Here is a 19782-nt window from a genome sequence, read left to right as displayed (position 1 = left end):
GAATCAAATTTTTAATTTATTTGGCCTGTTATTTTAGTAACTTCCTGTCAACGTTGCATCTCTTTCCTTCCTACCTTGACACCAGTAATTTATGAGGAATCTATGTAGTTTGCATTTGAATGACCTCCATGTACTTTAGTTCCATTTTTTGATTTGACTCTCTAATTTGACACTTCTTTCCCTTAGTCAAACAATTTTTTTTTTTTTTTTTTTTTGGTGGTACGCGGGCCTCTCACTGTTGTGGCCTCTCCCATTGTGGAGCACAGGCTCCAGATGCGCAGGCTCAGTGGCCATGGCTCACAGGCCCAGCCGCTCCACGGCATGTGGGATCATCCCGGACCGGGGCACGAACCCGTGTCTCCTGCATCGGCAGGCGGACTCTCAACCACTGCGCCACCAGGGAAGCCCAGTCAAACAATTTTAATCAAGTTAATAGTAAGCAGTAAAAGGGCAGTTACATGAAAAGTCCTATATTTTATGTGTTTAAACTGTTTTTCATTGTCTTTACTTGTAAGGTGTTGAAGGTGGGGTGCACTCCTGAATCTTCTTTCTGGTGGAATAAACTACATATTGTTCTGGAGTGCCACTTCGATGAATTCATGGTTTGTCCAAATGAACTTACCAGCAGTCGTGTTCTTGTTGTTGGAGCATCATTGATTGCACAGTGAAGCCAAGGATGCCGTTCCGGGGGCACCATGCTTCCATCCACATCCCGTGATGTGTTTCTGCCATTCATTTCAGTAGTGTGTATGACTCATCAGTGATGGCCAAAAAGCTGCTTGCTGTCTTCAGAGTGTTTGTTTCCATGTTTGTCTTCCCCACTAACGTACCAATCCTCACGTCGTTTGCCCTGAGGAAAATTCATAGAATGCCGTGGAGGCCGACGTGGCTGCTGACCCGCTGCAGCCCGCATTCGGGACTCGCAGGAACTCCATCGTGTCCCACAGGCCCAGCCTCCGGGGTGCACCAAGCAAAACCCGCTCAGGGAGAAAGCCGCCAGGAGCAGCTGGGAGCGCATGATAGAACATTTCACGTGGGAGAATATGCAGACTCCTCTTACGTCTTCTTCGGTAAGAATTAGAAGCTGATTTTATGCATTTAGAACTAATTCTTTTCATTGTCATAATAAAAACAATTTAAGAAACACATTAGGATGGATATACAAATGTATATTTAATAGCCAAATTCTAAGACTTAGAATGAGGAGAGCAGGGAAGCAGAACCTTGTGGAAAATGAAGCCCTAACAATGCTTATTCCTTCTGGCTGTGTTTACTTTACAAAACAGCATTCAAACAGCAAACACTTCAGTTTTAATGAAGTCTCAAATGGGACAAACCTGATTCGGATTTAATTAGTTGAAAAAAATTGCCGAAAATTAGTAGTTTGGAATTTTTGAAAGATACTGTCTTGGACTACTGATAATTGCAATCATAGTTGTTTTTCAGTTGTAGAGCTGAAATTTTGTATAAAATAAGCCATTAGAACTGAGGAAAAAATTAAAAATACAGAGATACTAGGAGGACCAGGGAATTATTTTATATCTTCAGGCCTGGCATTATGTCCAGTAGACTTGTGAGACTCAGTAAATACTTGTGAAATAAAGAATGAATGGAGGGATGAATTCTGACTCCTGGAAGGCAAGGATTGTACTTATCTTGTTCACTGTTAAGCTTACGATACCTAGGTTTTGGTCTGGCACATTGTACGCAGTAAACATTTTTATTGGTTGGGTTAATGAATGAATTAAAATTACATGCCCTACAGGTATACCGTTGTATGCCAATTTGAAAATATATTTTCAGTTCTGGAAATTTCCAGTCCTTATCTAACTGAAAAGTTATGCTAAAAAATGGGAGGCAACCCAAGTCAATGATATACTGGTTGGAGGAGTTTACACATCTCTTCCAATCTAGTGATGAAGGAATTTACGTTGCAAATAAGAGTTGTGTTGCAAAAGCTGACAATTTGTAAGAGTTCATCTGTAGGAGATTCCTTTTTCCATTTCTATTTGAAGTCCCTTTCATGAAGAAGAAATGGAAAGATAAAAATGCCTAAAAAGCAGACACAGGAATTTAAAGAGAAAGGAAAATTAGTCAGCAACCATGCACCACAAATCACTACTCAAACAATGAAGACTCATGAGATCCCGACAAAAGATGCTGCAAGGCCAAGGCTAGACCTCAGGGAACAAAAGGGGGCTAGTTCCGACGTCTCCCTCCCCTCCCCCCACCCTGAGTTCACAAGAATGTTTTATCATAAACTCCTTGTTCATTATAAGTAGAAATGCCCAGTTTTCTTCTTGCTCTTCGAAACCAGTTTTGGCGTAAGTAAGGTGGTCATGCTGTCAGATCACTGTGGAGGCCCAGCCAACATGGATGGGTGAAAATGCCTGGAGAGAGCAGGCCAGGTCAACAGCTCTCCCGGTTTTATTCCTATAGGGGCATGCGAGGGGCTATATTAGCATCCTACCAGGAAACAACTGTCACAAAACAAGAGTGCTTAACATGAGAAACGCTAATTTTATACTTGGGTCATTTCAATCTTACTCACTGATGTTAGACTCCAGTTATTGGTGGAGGTACTTCTGAGCATTTAGGTTAAAAAAAAAAACAAAACCCTACATAACTGCCCCCAGTTCATCCTCCCTACCTCCCCTGCCTGGGATGTTGGAGAATCTGTGTGAGCCTGAAACACAGCAGCAGTTCCCCCTCTCTCTTCCATTGGACCCCAAGGAAACAGTAAGACCCAGTTTGTGGGGACTTTGCCATTCCTCCACTCAGCAAAAGACAATTTCCTCTGTGTTGCAACTTTCTATTTGGCGAGAGGATAGAAGGGTTGGCAGGACCAGAGCTGGCTACTAAAAGCAGGCACAGTAAAACCTCACAATGAGTTGCCTCTTTCAGCTTGGCACATGATGTTAGGAGCTGGAATAGAGAAACACTTGTAATAAGTTGCAGTTGGGAGGAGGGTGATGGTGCTTCTGTAGAAGTCTTGTGTTTTTATCCCCTCCCCCCCTTTCGGTGGCATAATCATGAGCCTCACTTTTGTTTTTCATATTTTAAATTCAGCCTGTACTGAACTTGCCACAGAAATAGATCTGCACTGACACTCCCACTCTCAAGCTGCCGGTGCTAGGTCGCAGGTTTGACATTGCTTGAGCTAACTCAGAAACTAGACAGTTGAAGTGGCATTAAAGACGTAGCTACATGAATAGACCCACTTCCTGGCTGGAAAACCTGGATCGTGTTTTATTTCCATCTCTGATACTCTTACACATCTTTAACATCACCACTAGGCTCGTCACACTGTGATTGCCCACACTCACAAGGTCGTGTTAAAAAAGGGAATTGCTTTATGACACAGGCATATTTTTTGCCCAAGTGAAAGGGTACAGTGGGAATCATTCTCACTTGGACAAGCTCTCCTGTGGATGCCTGATGCCTGGAAGTCAGATTAATGGAACCACTGGGTCAAGGCCTGTCATCAGAGTGGGAGGTCAGAATCAGGGAGGTCTAGAGGGAGGCAGCAGGAGGTCCTGGCAGGAGAGGTAGACAGAGCATCAAAAGTGGAGGTTAGAAAGGCAGACCAAGATGTCAGGGACCCTTGCCAGGGGGGACCTCACTCCAGGGCTGAAAGCCAGAGCAGGCCTTCAACTCTTGGAGGAGTGCTAAGATAGGGTGGGAGGAAAGAGAGCCCAGAGCTCTGTCCCTAGAGACTAGTCAGCATTTATGGAGCAACTGAGCCAGGTACCGGGCTGCCAATATTCTGTATGCCAATCAATGCACTTGTCCCAATACATGTCATCTGTTTTTTCACTCTCGTATCTGTCACTGGATGGTGAGTTCCTGGAGGGAAAAGCCTATGTATGTCTCGATCACTGAACGGGATACCTGGCATATAGAAAATGTTTGGTAAATGTTTGTTGATTGAGTAAGTGACCTTACATCTTTCAAATTATTCCCATGTTCCTGTTGACCAAACCGAGTGTCAGAGAGATTAAGAGGGAAGAAAGGTCCCAGATTCTGCAAATGGAGTCCAATGTGGACTCAATCTGAATTTCTGATAAGCCAAGAATCAAACCAAGGGGCAGAAGTTAAGGGTTACTTATCTTTTAGGTCTAATAGCTACAGTTGCAGACCTTCCAAAAGGGAAAGCAGTAGCAGTAGCAAAGCAAATCAAGGCTCCAAGTTTAACTGCCACATCAATGAAGATGTGGCAGTTAGGGTTAAGATTGCCAGACAAAATCTAGGACACCCAGTTAATTAGAATTTCATATAAACAACAAATAATCTTTTAGTATAAATATGTCCCAGATATTGTATGGATGTACTTAGATTTCAAAAGTATTCTTTGTTTATCTGAAATTCAAATATAACTGGCACCCTGAGGTTTTATTTGCCAAATTTGGCAACCCTAGATGGGGGTTTGTTTTTGGGATGCAGGTGGGAATCGGGAGGTAGGTTAACCCATCTCAGCAGCCACAAAGCTAGCTCCAGAGGGTCCCAGCACTCCCATGACCGGGGTGCTCCGTCTAGGGTAAGAAGCTTTAGAACCACAGCCCACCAGGTTCTGATTTAGCAGCAGCCTGAGTGCCCTCTTGTTACCTCCTCAGAATGGGAGCCCACTGGTGCTGCTTCCTTCCCCCGGTCCTCCCGCCCGCACAATGCGTCTCGCTGTCATATTTCCCAAGACAGCATACGGCTGTGGTAGTTTGTCACTATTCAGTATAGATGGCCTGCCACAGAATAGGTGCTCAATAAATATTTCTTGAATGGATGAACAAATCAGTTTCTGTTTTGTTTTGTTTTGTTTTGTTTTTTGCGGTACGCGGGCGTCTCACTGTTGTGGCCTCTCCTGTTGCGGAGCACAGGCTCCGGACGTGCAGGCTCAGCAGCCATGGCTCACGGGCCCAGCCGCTCCGCGGCATGTGGGATCTTCCCGGACCGGGGCACGAACCCGCGTCCCCTGGCATCGGCGAGCGGACTCTCAACCACTGCGCCACCAGGGAAGCCCAACAAATCAGTTTTAAAATGTGTCACCACCCTTCTTCCAGACTGTCCACAGTCAACTCTGGCACATATTCTCAGATTTAATTAGTTGTGGCAGAAGTATCAGGGCCAATTAGGGTCTCGGTGCAAAAGCGTAAGAGTATTTTTCTGAAAGACACCCCTGGGCTTCTTTCTCAGCCGGGATCTGTAGGTGTGGCAGGTGATCTGAGATTTTATCCTGTCAGTTGGCATGGCCCATCTGGTACACTCGACTTATGCAGTCAGCCTGTCTGAGAAGCATGGCCCGTCCAGGATGCCAGCCTCAGACCATTAACAACCAAGAAGCTTTAGTCATATTAATGTTGGGGTGATTATATAATTCATTATCTAAACTGAGATACTTTGATGGAGTAAAAGAAAGTGCTAATCAAAATGCAACTAGGAAAAATAATATAAACCCAAACTGGGACATACTGACATCTTGATTTCTGTGAATAATAAACACCCCCTAGAATCCCCTGGATGCTGTGATCTCCAAATGCCACTCTTTGGACACACTGACCATATTACCCGATCAGCTGCATACATGCCTCTGGACTGCTTTTCCTCGAGGTATTTTATCAGGAAAGAGTCTATGAGATTTTCCTCACAAATCTGATTCAGGTAATACTTTGCTGAGTATGTTTCTGTCTCTATCACAGATTAGGTGTCTCTTAGAGATGATGGTCCATGCCATTTACTTTTGTATTCTAGCACCTGACACAGTTCCTTACACTTGGAAAGTGTACTTGTATCAATAGCATAGGCTGTTATGGTGCAAAAACAAACCACCCTCAAATTTGGTGGCTTGTAAGGAAAAGCGTTTTTCTTTTTCGCACCACATGTCCAGTGTTGGTCAGCTTGGACCCTGTTCCACATCCTGTTTAATCTGGAACTCAGACTGATGAGCAATTTTTATCTGGAATGTGGCAGATCTCACGGCAGAGGGAAAACAGACGATGTCGAGTCACAGACTCGCTCTTAAAGTTTCTGCTCAGAGGAGAGAGTTACCTCCACTTGCTTTCCATTGTTAAAGCCAGTTAGGCAGCCAACTCTGCTTCACTGAGGAAGGGAAATAGAATTTTCTCACAGGGAAGCGTAGCAAACGTTTTGAACAATAGTACCAAATCTACCACATACTCAGTGAATGTGAATGGAACTCAACTAAGCATCATTATTTAACTCTGTACTCCAGATTTTCCTGACACGAAGGAGAGGTGAGGAGGGATGCAATGGGGGTGGGGTAGGGGAAAAAGCACACTCTGTGTACAATATTTGAAGAGCCCAGCACGTCTGCTCACCTCTCTGCTTTCTGTTTAGGCACATTTCTACCTGGGAGGAACGAGGAAAGCTTCAGTTCTACTCTTTTCTTTACCCATCTTCTCCTTCCCCAGGGTCACGGCTGGGAAGAGAGTCTAGCCATCCTAGCAGGATCAAAGAATAGCAGCTCTCTGATTTCAAACCATTCCAGATCTGGGGCTATAATATGACTTCCTTCAATTATTTGACACCTACCCCTTGCCAAGTGCCAGGTACCGGGCACTGTCCAGGGGCCCATGAAGGTTTCAATAATGTCAAGGTTCTTGCCTTCAGGCAGCTTGCGCTCAGTAGAGGAACAAGACATGTGCAAGTAATTCTTGGTGACGGGACATATGTCAAGCCCTCAATGCTTGAAATTCCTGTGTTCCAGCCCACTTGAGTCTCTCTGGTTGCAAGTCCTGGCCAGTTTGGGTTTAACCCAACACACTAGGTGCAGATGCAGTCCCAGTGGTTATTCAAGTGACTCCTGCCTTCTCCAGGAAGGCTTTCTCAACTCAGACAGAGGAGGCTTAAGTTCCTGCCAGACTCAGTCTGACCCCTTCGCTCCCCTCCTGTGCTGTGTGCTTTGAATGTAATTATAAAGATATTCAATTGAATTATCTATCAAATATTTGGGTGTATCATGGCCCCTGTGATCCACCGCCCTGAAATACAATTATACAAATACAATTGGATTTTTCTAGTGATCCCAGGTTAGAATTTGGTCACCGCCTTGGGAAGATCATTTCTATCCTGAGGAGCTAATCAGACCAGATGGGCATGACCAGAGTCCTTAGAACACACCCCGGGCAGACCACAGGCATTCTCAGCTGTGACAGTCCCTTCCAAGGCCACCCTAAGGACCACAGCAAGCCTCACAGAGAGTCACTTAGCTCCTAGGTGAACTGTTTCACCATCCACGTCTCACTAAGTGGTTTTGGGAAATTTAGAATTAGCTAAGGTCTCAGGACACATTTCTTAAAATGATCAGGGTTTAACCATACTTCCAAGCATACTTCCCAGCAGATTCTAGAGTTCTGATCCATTAACGTTCTGATTCCAGGTTGACATCTCAGACTTCTGTTTGACCCATGAAAAACTGAAGTTCAGGGAGATTTAAGCAAGTTTTCCTAAGGTCATATATTGTTGATTGAAACATTCTACAGCTCTAAAACGTTAGACCTATATATGAACTGGAATCTGTTAGGACATTTGATGGCCAGAAAGGCAGGACAAGTTTTCATGAGTTCTGTGTTTATGAAGATGTGTCTTTTTATATTTTTCAGTTTATAAGAGTCATGTTAAATTAGGTAGCTCTGGGGAGCATGTGCTGCTTGTTTCACAATAGTACTGATACTTTAAAAGTCAGATTTCTGAGTCATGTTGAGTTATTCACACAAACAAAACCTGAACCTGGGAAATGAAATAACAGGGACAAACGCAGTGATGTCATGTCTCTTCTATAAAAGGCTAGAGAGACCCAGAAAGGAAGTTTCTCCGGGAATTAGGGCAAAGTTGAATACTGAGCATCACCCAGTTACAATGACAGATAAAGGAAAATCATGTCTGCTAAACTCGACAAAATTGGGATATTGTCTTTAATAAGCAACAAACTGCTGTTGGTGTGGAATTTAACTACTTAGTTAAAAGTAAACTGTATTATGAACTCCACTTTATGGGCTCCATGACTATCCTCATACCTTTGGGGTTCCTTTTTGGACCCTACTGCCTCTTCTCCAGGAGTCAAAATACTCCTTGTTTTTCAGGGACAATGCTTTTTCATAATTTTCTTGATCCCTCTGGTTGGAAATAGCTCCCCTCTCCTTGTTGCTTCTGATAGTGATTTGAATAAGCATCCTTTATAGCCTTCATCATATTCTAGCCAAGCACACATAATTATCGTCATGTTTCATTTCTTCTGCTGTATAATAAGCCACCTGAAGATAGGGATTGTGTCCTTTCTCCTTTGTGTCCTCATAAGGTTTAGCACTGTGCCAAGTGCATATTCCACATCCTCCAAATGTTTGTGCATTTAGTGAAACTGAATTATATTTGAATTGATAGGGCCATGGCTCGGGCAAAGCCTAAAAAACAGTCTGTTGATATAAAAGAAAACAAAGAAATGATGAACAATTTATTTTAATTTAATTTAATTAATTAATTAATTTATTTATTTATTTTGCTGTACGCGGACCTCTCACTGCTGCGGCCTCTCCCGCTGCAGAGCACAGGCTCCGGACGCGCAAGCTCAGTGGCCACGGCTCACGGGCCCAGCCGCTTCGCGGCATGTGGGATCCTCCCGGACCGGGGCACGAACCCGTGTCCCCTGCATCGGCAGGCAGACTCTCAACCACTGCGCCAGGGAAGCCCAGAAATGATGAACATTTTAAACATCAGAATTAAGATGGAGGAACAGGTACTTTTCAAACTTGGAGAAAATTTTCTCTTCTGTTCGTTGTATATTTTGTATGATATGATTAATATATATTATCAAAAATGAGTTAAGTATATTGTTTCGTGCTTGAAAGAAAATATGCTTCCTTATGAAAATAATAAAAAAAGGCTTTGAAATATTACTTTCCTCCTTTTCTATGCTTCTACTATCCTAAATAATACAAAGGCCACATTAATGACCTGTGTTAGAAAGTTGGCTTTTAAAAAGTCACCATAAGATGTTATATTCTTATTTAAGTTCCATTTGCAGGCTTGATAGCCCATTTACCCTTTTTACCCTTTAAAAATTCTCTGTATTCAGTGGTGGACTAGAGGGCCCGACCCTGTGGAAACACTGGCATGCTTTATGAGTGGACAAGGCTGAGGCCAGCTCAATCTAGAGCGAGAAAAAGATTAAAGGGACAAAGGCCAGCCCATGACCCACTGTCAGTCTGCAGGCCCTGATCAACACCTAGCAGATGGAGTGCGACCTCTCCACAGAAGATTCCTTCAGGAGATGAATCACTCTAGTTTACGGTGCATTTTGTGTGGTCAGTTGTGTATACTTGGCTTGTGTTATGAGAGTTTGTACAGACATTTAAAATGTGTGGATACTCTAGGTAGTACGTGTATGTGTTATAAGGAACCAATACACAGGGGGAATGGATAAAGGAGACAATATGTGTTGAGTACCTGCCGTGCTTTAGTTAATATAACTTTAAATAATTATAGTAATAATAATGATGATGGCAAAAATAATGTTATTTTTAATAAGTACTTGCTCTGTCCACACATTTAGCTATTTAATTCTTCCAGCAAACTTTAAATGTACTCTGTTTGTTTTATAGAGGAGTGAATAACCTTGGTGATTTTAAGTAACTTGTTCAAGATCTTATAGTCAGTTAGTGCTGGAGCCAGGATTTGACCTGATCTAGCCAGGGATGGTTTAGTTGCAGGCTCAGATCTTAATCTCAGGCTAGCTCAAGGAACAAAAGAGGTATTTTCTTTAATTAAATTAATTAATTAATTTTTGGGGGCTGCGATGGGTCTTTGTTGCTGTGCGGACTTCTAATTGTGGTGCTTGGGCTCCAGGGTGCGTGGGCTCTGTAGTTTGCGGCATGCAGGCTCTCTCATTGAGGAGCACAAGCTCAGTAGTTGTGGCGCGCCGGCTTAGTTGCCCCATGGCATGTGGGATCTTCTTAGTTCCTTGACCAGGGATCTAACCTGCGTTCCCTGCTTTTGAAGGCAGATTTTTTTACTACTGGACCACCAGGGAAGTCCCCTTTTCCTTTATTTAAAAAAAAATTGTTTTTTTAATTTTAGAATACTTTAGACAGAAAAAATTGTGAAGCCAGTACAGAATTTCCTTACACTCAACAGTTTCTCTTATTGTTAACATACTGTATAGTTTCTCCGTTATAATTAAAAAATCAATATTGACACCTTATTGTGAACGATGATCTATAGTTTATTCAGATTTCCTTAGTTTTTACCCAATGTCCTTTTTCTATTCCAGGATCCTAGCCAAGATACCATATGAAATTTAGTCATCCTGTCTCCTAGGGCTCATCTCAGTTGTGATGGTTTCATACACTTCCCTTGTTTTTGTTGACCTTGACAGTTTTCAGGCATACTGGTCAGGTATTTTGTAGACTGTCCCTCAACTGAGGCTTGTCAGTGTTTTTCTTATACTTTGACTGAGGTTATATGTTTGGGGAGGAAGAGCACAAACATAAAGCACCATCATCATCGCATTGTATCAGAGTTACATGCCGGGCTTCCCTGGTGGTGCAGTGGTTGAGAGTCTGCCTGCCGATGCAGGGGACACGGGTTCGTGCCCTGGTCTAGGAAGATCTCACATGCCGCGGAGCGGCTGGGCTCGTGAGCCGTGGCCGCTGAGCCTGTGCTCCGCAACGGGAGAGGCCACAACAGTGAGAGACCCGCGTACCGCAAAAAAAAAAAAAAAGGTTACATGCCATCAACATGACTTGTCACTGTTAATGTTGAATTTGATCACCTGGCAGAGGTAGTGTTGTCAAGTTTCCCCACTTTAAAGTTACTCAAAACAAGTTTTTTGTTGTTGTTGAAATAATTCAGAGAAACTTCACAAAAATGATTTCTAGCTGGTTCTTCAGAAACTGAAAATTATCAGGAAGCTACTGATGTTCTCTCTTTGGGACTATAGGCTCTCTCATTTCCTTTACCTTGAGTGTTTTCTTCATTATCTCTTTTGTTTTTTTTTTTTTTTTTACTAACTGGTGATAGATTCCTGGCTCTCAGTAACTCTGTTTTCTGATTTCACTATTCTCCTCTCTCTATGCTTTTTGACTTGGCTGCCGGCAACATGCCCCACATCCCTCTCACCTCTTCCTGGTCATGAACCTCCTCAGCTTGTGTCTCACTTTCTTCTAGTTTCTTTTCCCATCACAGGTGCCCCTTGATCTCACCTGGTGCCAGTCACTGTCCCAAGCACTTGTCCCTGAACTAACTTGATCATTTAAACAACCCTATGATGTGGGATTTCACTGGTGGTGGTCCAGTGGTTAGGACTCGGTGCTTTCATTGGTAAGGCCCTGGGTTCAATCCCTGGTAGAGGAACTAAGATCCTGGAAGCTGTGAGGCGTGGCCAAAAAAAAAAAAAGAACCCTGTGAGGTAGGTAGAATATCTCTATTTTATAGATGATGAAATTGAGGTTGAGAGCAGAGAAGGTTAAGAAACTTTCTTAAATTGCTATAAGTGATAGACTTGGCCTTGAAGTCAGGATTTTCAGACTCCAAAGCCAATGCTTGAAAGCCTAAAGGCACATCACCATCCTATACTGAGCCTCTAAGACTCCTAACAATCCTTTAAGGTTAAGGAGTTTAAGTGTAGGATTGTCCTTGCCCTAGATTAGCCAGCTAGTAAGTGGTGGAGCTGGGCTTAGACCCTGGTTTTCGCAGCCTGAAGTCCACCGCAACAGCTTGTCTTCCAAAATACTGAAATATGTAAATTAGCCAGATGAATTTCATTGTTTTAGGCCTGTTCTGAAAAGGTGAAAATAAAGATGTCAAATCTAATACCCAACTATTCCTGACTAAATCAATTCAGATCCAGCCTTTGTCACTCATCAGCATTTACCTTGAGTGAGTACTGAATCAGATAAGGCAATTTTAGATCTGGACCTTGTGATTAAAATATGTATTAGGAAGTTTGCAAGGCTAGTGGATGAGAAGAACAGAAAGATAAATAAACAATAAAAATACTGAAACTTCAGTAGCGTTATTTACAATAGCCAGGCCGTGGAAGCAACTTAAGTGTCCATTAACAGATGAATGGAGAAGGTGTGATATATATATATATATATACACATGCATATATATGTATATATACAATGGAATATTACTCAGCCATAAAAAATGAGATATTGCCATTTGCAGCAACATGGATGGACCTAGAGATTATCACACTAAGTGAGGTAAGTCAGACAGAGAAAGACAAATATCATATGATGCCACTTATACGTGGAATCTAAAAAACTGAACCAAATGAACTTATTTACAAAACAGAAACAGACTCACAGACATAGAAAACAAACTTACTGTTACCAAAGGGGAGACAGGGAGGGATAAATTGGGAGTATGGGATTAACACTACCATATATAAGATAGATGAAAAACAAGGATTTACTATATAGCACACTTTATTCAATAGCTTGTAATAAACTATACTGGAAAAGAATCAGAAAAAATATAGATATATACATATCTATATATATATAACCAAATCACTTTGCTGTATACCTGAAACTAACACAATACTGTTAATCAGCTATACTTTAATAAAAAAAAAATACTGAAGCTTCCATAGTTGGTAAATGTGCTGTTTTGTGGATCTTAATGTGTATGTACATTGGTGCAGATGCTGGGAACCATGCGTATTGAGGGTGTTTCCTGATACCCCTGATATCCTGAGATATTGAGTGATTGTCATGGCCTTGAACTTGTAGGAAACAGCCCCACTTAATCTTGACTTTTCTTAGTATATCAGTGGATATAGTAACCACAAAGTAGTTAGTAAAGGTGAAAAATGATGGCAGCTTGGATGAGGTAGTACTAGAAGAGGTAGAGAAAAAGAATGAGTGGTTTCAAGACATTGAATGTGGAGGCAAAGATGTGGAAGTCGTCAAGGATGATGGTATGCAAATTAGTGTCATTTACTAAGACAAGGACACCAGAAAAAGACCATGTTTGGTTGGGTGGGGGGGGTGGGGGCGATCATGACTATGGATTCTTTAGACATCCAAAGGGACATGTCAAGGGTAGACCACTGGATATATGACTAGAATTCAAGGAGAGATCTGGGCTAGAGTGATGTATTTGTGAGTCATCTACATATGGGTAAGTAACACCACGGGTATTGTTCAAATCTCCTAGAGAGAGAAAGAGTGAAAGGATAAGAGGGCCTAGTGGCTAGATAATGATTAATTTTCAAAGGAGAACAATAAGTGATAGGCTAATAATTGGAGACAAGCTGGAAAAAATCCACGTGAATAAATATGAGAACTGGAAATAATCTAGTTCCAGGAAAGAGACTATTTCAATAAGAGAGATAAGTTATAGATGAACAAACCATGGAATCATTAGTTAATTCATCAATTAATCAGGCAGTTAGTGAAAATTTCTTCTGTGCCAACAATGGTTAAAAACTGGGACTATTAAGACTATTAGGACCCTAATAAGTTTAGTTCTTTGATATGGCCTCTTGAGTCCGAAGCTGGTCATGGATTACTTGTACTAGTTACTCTCCTCCTGATTTCTTCTCCATTTTATTTTTGTCATTTCTTTGCATTTAGCACTTCCATGAAGGACTAGGCAATAATAGAGAAAGGAAGTTATAGCAAAAGCACTAGTTTTTCTTCTCCATATTTCCTAGTGTTAATACAAAATTGATGGTGTAGGAATAAAATCCTGGGAACGACTAGGCTTTTAAAAGTTTGTTTTTTGTTGTTGTCACTTAATCTCAGAGTTTGACATTACTTAAACTGGACTACAAGGTTTCTAACTGTATGTATTTTTCTGATCAGACTCATGTAGTATTTCAAAGTAATTCAAGTGAATATAATGCATCTAGAAAAAATGAAGAAGCTAGTATTATTGAAGAGACAATATGCATTTGACAACTATTTAATATTTCAATGTCTTTTATGTTCAAAACCATCTAAATATTAAGAAGGTAATAACCTGTACAGTTAAATACAGGATCATATAAAACAGTGTCTTACTAGCAAAAGTATTTTCCCTCCTCGCTGACTGTTATCCTAGAGGGGGAAGAACCTTGATATATCACAACTCCAAGGTTGCACTGGGATGGGATACTGTAAAAACTCAGAATAACTTGAAAATGCTTTCATTTCATTTAGAGACAAAACAGGATTCATTTTATGAGAGTCCTTTATCATGCAGAAACTTCTTATATTCTTAGTGTATCCTGACTGATACTGACTAAATGTTATTTAAGATCACGGCTTTCAGATTGTTGTATCTTATGGTATGAAATGACATTATGCAGTAGAAAGGCCATCTATTTGCTGGCAAACATATCATTGAAATCAAATATTCTGTCATGCCGTTTCACACCAGAAACAGAGCCAGTTCTGGCATCAGGAGCCCGGGAGGAAGCAAAAACCTGTCTTCTGCGATTCAAGGTTTCTCCAAAAGTTCTTTGCTCATAACATCTCCATGCTTAACTCCCACCCTCAACCAGCCATCGTGTGAAGCATTCCCATTACTCACTCTTTTGAATAAAGCACTAATGTATAAATGCTATCTTGGAGTGATAAGATATAAAGTCATTTTTTTAAGATAAGACATTTCATTACTTCTTGGGAATGAGACATTTGGATATGGGAAACAGCCAATTAAATACTCAGCACCATGTTATCATGTCTTGCATGATATAAAGTAGTATGTTTTTTTTCATGTCCTCACACAAGTTATATTCTTATTTTAAGCTATACTGAACAGAAACTGAGCTAGGCATTCATCTTAACATTGTGAAGACGTATGAAGAAAGTAAAACATAGAAAAACAGTGTGTTCTAAACAAAAGGAAAATGACCAAAAGAGATGCTAAGTTTGATCTAGGTACTTTAATGATCTTTTAAGGGGAAAAAAAGAAAATAGCCAGGTCTTTTAGGCAGGAACTTCAAAATCCCGCTTTAATGGCTCATGAAGTTACCATTCCTTGTGTTTAGCAATGTTACTCTTTATTCTCTGGACCATTCATTTGTTTTTCATATTTCACTTATTGACATCCATTTCCCCATCTCAAAAAGTGACTCCCAAGTGGGATATACTGTGGAAATTTGCTCATCTCACTACTTACTTACCACATATCAGCAAACTCCCACCAACAGTCTCCAGTGATCTTGACCATAACCGAAGTGCCAGGACTCTCCAGCTGGGAGTCATCCTAACACACGAGCCTCCCTGTGCACAGGCAGAAAGGCACCTGCTTGTGAAATAATGCTATTCCCTTCGTTCCTGGATCCAGGAGTCTACTTCTGCCAGCCTGGTCCAGCTATGAACCTTGGTCAATAAGGAACTTCTTTTAACTTCTTCCCCTCCTCTCCCAGCTCTGCTACTCTTGACCATCTGTGCTGTAGCTCATTATCCTGCAAGGAAGCACTTCCCAGCGTGGGACTAACACTTATCTGCAAGACTGACTCCGAAATGTTGTGCACATTGTCGTTCTGGATGACTGTGGTCACTAACCAAAAGTTAGACAATAAGCAAGTCAGAACATGTCAAGGGTACTTGGAGAAAAACAGTTAAAGAAAAATTACTTGGGTGGAAGATAAAAGTCCAATATGTTTTCATTTAATTTGGCTGAGATAGCATGGTATTAAATTATCCAATCATCCACATTCATAGCCGAAGAGTCATTTTTGTGGTAGCTAAATCTAAAAGAAATCTGTAATAAATAGACATCCATAAATAAAATCAGCTGCCTTATAATTTTTATTGGCTTCAATGAGAGGATAACATAAATAGTATTTTGTTTCTATTATAACACAGTTATTAAGGCAGGATAGTCAAACGTTATTGTAGTTCCTCCTAATTATGTAATTGCTATTATATAAACCAGTTTCCTTTCTGCTGGTTAAAGAAGAGACTTTCTATTTTATAGCAGCTCAACAATGTCACTGGTGTGTTAACAAAGCACTATTTGTATCATTCAGGATTCACCCATTATTTTATACTCACAAAATTTTAATCAACATCATCATTGCCTCTCTTTGAAAGGTGAGAATTTTACTTTTGCAGAAAAACATAGGCTTGCCTTATTCTTAGAGTGGATTTTTATTAAGAACTAATTTCCATACAAAATAATTAATGAATGTTCTTTCCAGTTGGAGAAGACACTGGAATGTATAGTGTGTTCTTTCCTTATGGACTATGCATAACTAGCTTCATTTCTTCATTTCTTAACCTGCAATAGAAGTCTTGGCCTGCTTTACAAAGTCTATTGCCTTGAATTGGGGTAAATTTGAGATGTTCTCAGACCATCTTTAATCAAATGGGCAGAACAGATAATATTTTTAAAATAATAGCATGCCTGTAATCCTTGTTCACAATTCTTTGTAGGAAAGACAGTAGATTTCCTTCTCTCTATTTCTTGGACACGGCTAGAAAAGCAACTGGCTTTAGTGGAGTCAGAAACTCTGGCCCTGTGATGTTGGGAAAGACGTTTAGTATATTTGAGCCTCAGTTCTCTCCCTGCAAAGTGAGATGTTGAATGGGATGTTCTTTGAGTTCCCTTTAAATTGTATAGAAATTGTAAAAAGCTGATTAAGCTGACTTTCCATGCTTATTTATGAAGGTTCTTTGAAACAGATGATGGAGAGAAAAGCAAGCAAAACAGTGGAGGAAGAAAACCCAAAAAGTGGAGAACGTGTAGGACGATGCGAGGGCGGCTCATCATGGCTGGCAGCCTGACTCTCCTTCCTCCCTCTGTTTCCGATAACTTTTTCCACGATGCCCTGAATGATCTCACACCACGAGGAAAGTCTGGGTGTGGGTTGAAAAGGAAGAGGGTGAATTTTACTTGTTGAGAATGCCAAGTTTAGTCTGAAATTCATTAGTTCTTTAAGTGATAGTTAAAATAATGGAACATTAGGTCAGAGGGGCAGTAGTTAAAGAGAGGCAAAAATAACTGCTAATCCCAAATTCCCCTGTAATGTCATTCGAGGCAAAAGTTTTCCAGAATTAAAAAAAAAAAGTTTAGTTATATCATTTAGATGGTCAACATATGTCATACCCCGAAAACATATGCTTCTCCCTAAAAAGCTACTTGGAAAATGTATCTTCTAAATTTGTATTCTAACTACTTTTTCACTGTGTGCGTGTGCATGTATGTGTGTGTGCATCCATGTGTTTACTTTTCATAAAGTCACCTGGAAACCTATGATGGCCCCAAGTAAATCTGCCTGAGGCACATTTTTTTCTTGGCGCTATGTTTCCTCTAGGTCTGTGTTTGCCATAGTGTGCTGTGGTGGTTTGTCTTCATTTCACCCAATGAGAGAAGTCCCTTGAGGACATAAATTACATCTTATATTTTCCCAGAGCCCAAACTGCCCATGGATCAGGGTGGATCAGTCATGGTGCTAGGGTGGGCGATGGGCAGATGCAAGTCCAAACTTAGATGCTTAGAGTTAAGTGGGGGTACCTGGAGTGAAAAATGTCTATGATGTCAATATATCGTAATAGATCCTCTAATTGATATGTGACCCAGGGGACAATAAGTCATAAAATGTTTGGTTCAAAGGGCAGAAGAATGAGAAAGAGTGATGATAGAGTAGCTTGCCTTATAATCACTGAGTATTAGACTTTTCGCATTACTACTAGATACTGCTGAAATTAGAGATAATAAATGCTGAATTAGAGAGTCAGTTTCCTTACTTCCAATGAGATGATGATGTGTCATAGTTCCACACAGGTGCAACATGAAGTCAGGATTTAAAAAACTGAACAGTAGGCAATAGCCCCACATTGCTCCCAACTCCAACTGTGGGCCCCATACTCCAAACTAGGAGGAGATAAATGCAGGCTTCACCTCCAGCTTCTGTCCACACAGTCTGTTCTCTGGGTCTGGAAATGCTTCCCTCCACTTCTCTGTCTGATGATTTCCCACACATCTATGATAGGTTAAAGATGGCTGCAAAGCCTCTCATTGAGAGATGGAGTCTGTATCTCTTCACTTTGAACCTGGTTCAACTCTGTGACTACTTTAGAGATAGAATTTGATGATCCCAAACCTCAGAGACTGGTGGATTCCACTTCCTATCTCTCGGAATGTGAACTCTGGAGGAAGCTAGCTGTCATGTAATAGGTCTGGCTACCCTGTGACTGCTATGCCTGTGTGAAGCCCATGCCCCGGAGAGAGGCCATGAAGGGTGAGATGTCATGTGAAGAAAGGAGAGGCCAAGGGACACTGAGGTACCAGACAGACAAGTGAGGGAGCCTCTTGGGAGTGGATGCTCTGCCCACATTGCCTCAACTAACACCCATGGGTCAGAGATGAACCATTCACCTGAGCCCTTCCTGAATTCCTGACCAACAAAATCATGAACAAAATAAGATGGATATTTTAAGGCAGTAGGTTTTAGTGTAGTTTGTTACATAGAAATAAATACCCAAAGCAATATCCTTCAAGACCTGGTTCATATATTATTTCCCTTGGGCAGTAATTGTTCTGTTTGGGGGGCAGATTTAGTCTTCCCTTCACTTCTCCCATGTTCCTCTGTCCAAAGCAGTTGTAGCCGTTACATTTGGTTGACTATCTCCTATGTGTTAGGCACAGCACTTGGTGTTTTACGTACATTTTCTCACTGATCTCTCAGAACAAATCTATAAAGAAGATATTCTCATTACATTGACCAGTAAATTGGGGCTGGGGATTACCTGAGATTATTGAAGGTCCCCCAGGGAAACGTTGTGGAGCTGGAATCTGACCCTCTGTCTGCCTGACTCTTTCCACAGCAGAGCCCTGTATCCATTCCAGCCATTGTCTTTCTAGATTATGATTATCTCCTTACGAATCTTTCTTCCCACACTGTGCAAAGGAGAGTTTTCTATTCACTGTGATGCTCTCCAGTGTCTAGCACAGTGTCTCATGCTCAACCAATCTTCCTGGAATGAGTGAACAGCCTGCAGAACAATTTCTAGAAAATCAACACAAAGCCCTATTCATGTAAGAGAGCTGTCTTCCAGTGGAAAGGGAACAAGTCTTAGCCATACTTTGAAACCCAGGTTCTGCGATCCCTACCTAATCCATCCTGAGAATATTGGCAATGGTAGCGTCCAGTGCATAGCCGCGAGCCTGGCCTATCTTTACCTGAGTCCTGAACAGATAATATGTCAGCAGGTTAACAGGGAGCGAATATTGTCTGCAGTTTGCTGTGAGAAAAACTGTCTAATAAATGAGTTTGCTCTAAATAATAGAGAACTCTGTCCCCTATATGGTGAGAGGATCCTTCTATCCTTCACAGCTAAAGCTATGGGAATTGTGAATGCAGAGCTGATGCTTACTTAAAATCAGGGAGACAGATAAGCAGCCTTAGATAAGGCACAGGCCAGGTAAAGATAAGATGTCCCAGAGGTGGGGCTTTCTGATTTGCTGGCACTCTCACCCTTGTTTATTATGGACAAGAATTTTCTCTGGGTCCCCTAAATCTTGCACTCACTGACATCGTTCTCCCTTTGACACTTTATTGGGTGCATTCCATACGCATTTGCCCAACAGGAAATATTCAGCAAAGAATATTTAAGAGAAAGCAGCACAGCCCAACTCCTTTTGTGAAAGCAGAGCTGATGCAAGGGATTTCCAAGCAGAGCAAGGCAAATAAAATGCCATCTTAGAGCTTAAATCCTGCCAGATGATCAGAGATAACTTACACCATGTGCCCTTTTCCCAAGCATGTTTGCATGCGGGAAGGGCTACAATAAGAAGTGAGAAATGGTCTGCAAGAAAGAATAGACCTTG

The 19782-nt window shown here is 41.3% G+C and overlaps 1 pseudogene; it reads right to left on the bottom strand.

Annotated features, from left to right (window-relative positions):
* Window positions 1-504: 504 nt before the first annotated feature.
* Window positions 505-6652, bottom strand: LOC115841287 (NADH dehydrogenase [ubiquinone] 1 alpha subcomplex subunit 12 pseudogene; annotated as a pseudogene).
* Window positions 6653-19782: the final 13130 nt, after the last annotated feature.

This window comes from Globicephala melas, chromosome 10, assembly GCF_963455315.2.
Source record: "Globicephala melas chromosome 10, mGloMel1.2, whole genome shotgun sequence".
Classification (NCBI taxonomy): Eukaryota; Metazoa; Chordata; class Mammalia; order Artiodactyla; family Delphinidae; genus Globicephala; species Globicephala melas.
The sequence above is the reverse complement of the archived record's forward strand: the minus strand, read 5'-3'. Positions and strand labels throughout refer to the sequence as shown.